Here is a 1,853-nt window from a genome sequence, read left to right on the forward strand (position 1 = left end):
CTTGACCAGAAATGTTGAAGATTGCCCCCACTTACTCACAGCTTTCAATACTTGGCTCGCAAGGGTATATGCGTATGGACATATGGTGTTGGTGGGTGGATGCTTTGATTATGGAGGTTTAGTTTACTCTGTTGACTTCTGTGCATATACTAAACTGATGCATTGATGTGTAGAGTCAAACTGGCTATTTTTTACATAAAACTGGATATTCCCCAATGTTCCAATGTACGCAACAGAATCAAAAACTGAATGCTTTTAATGCTTTTCCTTGAAGCTGTCCTGCACCTCTTGAACTTACCTTTAATTTTATGTGAAAGGTCCTTGAGTAGTATAGAGTTAAATGGTAGAAAATTATTTATATGAACTACATATGGTAACATTTATTATATTTAAAAAATTTAAAATTAAACACTTTAAATTTCCATGAAGATAAAATTATAATTTTTCTTGTAGTTGTAATAATTATATTAATATTAGTAACTAACTCAACAAGCAAGCAAGCAATCTTGAACATAAGAATAATTGAGATTTATTGAGAAAATTTTTTTTAATACATCATCATAAACTATAGAAAATCACCAAAAATAAATAGGAAAATTGTCATCCTATTGTTGAAACTAGCCCGTACAATGCGAGGGCAGGAAGCATTCGGTTGCTCTGTCTTTGGTTGCATTCAAAAACCTGGGATTTCTTAAGCATCATAAAACATTGAAGGGTGAGAAGACTGTCCGACCCTGCTTGATGGCTCAAACCAGCAATTCGATCCACATTTAAGGTTTTAGCCACTTTCTCCAGGCCACCATCCAGGCCAAAGAATCTAAAGGTGTGCTTGATGTCAAAAATCTTGTAACCAAAGAAAGAAACTAATTGTTTCATGAAAGATTTAAACTCCGGTGGTAGTGGTTGCTGAGTTAAAATCCTCATCAAAAACCCAAAATCATAAGCACCATGAAAGGTGATCCAGTTGAGTCCTCTAAAATAATTGAACAATCCAGAATTCCAAATCATCATTGAAAAGTCTATAGAATCAATACCCTTCTCCTTATTTTTTTCAAAATCAATACCTTGTTGTTTTAGTAACTCAATGGACTCCTTAACATAAGAGTCTTTTTTCATATCAAAATCTTTAAAATTAAACTCCCATATGTAACAGAAAGGAGTACCAAAATCTGGCAGATTACCTTCATAATCAGCAAGGGATAAGCCTAGTTGAATAATCTTTAAGCCATCGACATTCGATTTCATATACTGGTAGTTGATAACAGGATTGGCCTCTTGAATGACTCGTTTATAAGGCTTGAAAATCGTACCTGGAAATTCGGTATCCATGGAGACAAAAGGATACTCCAAAATTGCACTCTGGATTATCGCAAACTCACTTTTCAAATCTTCTGCAAAAACTTGTCTAACAATCACAGGTTTCTTGCCAGACAATGCCATCTTTTTTTTTTTGTTCGACTATAATGAATTTTGCTTGGTGAAACTTTGCAGCCATATTTATAGATCCCTCGATCCTACTTCTATAGTAACTAGGAAAGGGTTTCAATCCTACTTCTATTGTAACTAGGAAAGCTTCTAAATACATTCCACTTTTTCTCTTTATATATTTTTTAAAAATTTTTTATAAATAAAATTCTTTAATTATCTTTCTTCTAATATGAATTTATGATAAATTATAAAATTTTTCGAAAATTTTTTCTAAAAAATTAAATTTTAAATTTTAAGAAAAATTATGAAAAAAAAAATAGAAGTTTTTATTAATTAGTGTAATAAAAAAAGTTATTATTGAAAAAAATCATAAATTTTAAACTTAATAAAAATAAGTTAATTATATTGTTTTGACTTTAAAAAAA

At 30.8% G+C, this 1,853-nt stretch overlaps 1 pseudogene; it reads right to left on the minus strand.

The window, feature by feature from the left end:
• Nucleotides 1–506: 506 nt before the first annotated feature.
• On the minus strand, nt 507–1,495 carry LOC111281837 (putative CCR4-associated factor 1 homolog 11 pseudogene; annotated as a pseudogene).
• Nucleotides 1,496–1,853: the final 358 nt, after the last annotated feature.

The sequence above is a fragment of the Durio zibethinus genome, chromosome 5 (genome assembly GCF_047325235.1).
Source record: "Durio zibethinus cultivar Kanyao isolate XHJ-2024 chromosome 5, ASM4732523v1, whole genome shotgun sequence".
Lineage (NCBI taxonomy): Eukaryota > Viridiplantae > Streptophyta > Magnoliopsida > Malvales > Malvaceae > Durio > Durio zibethinus.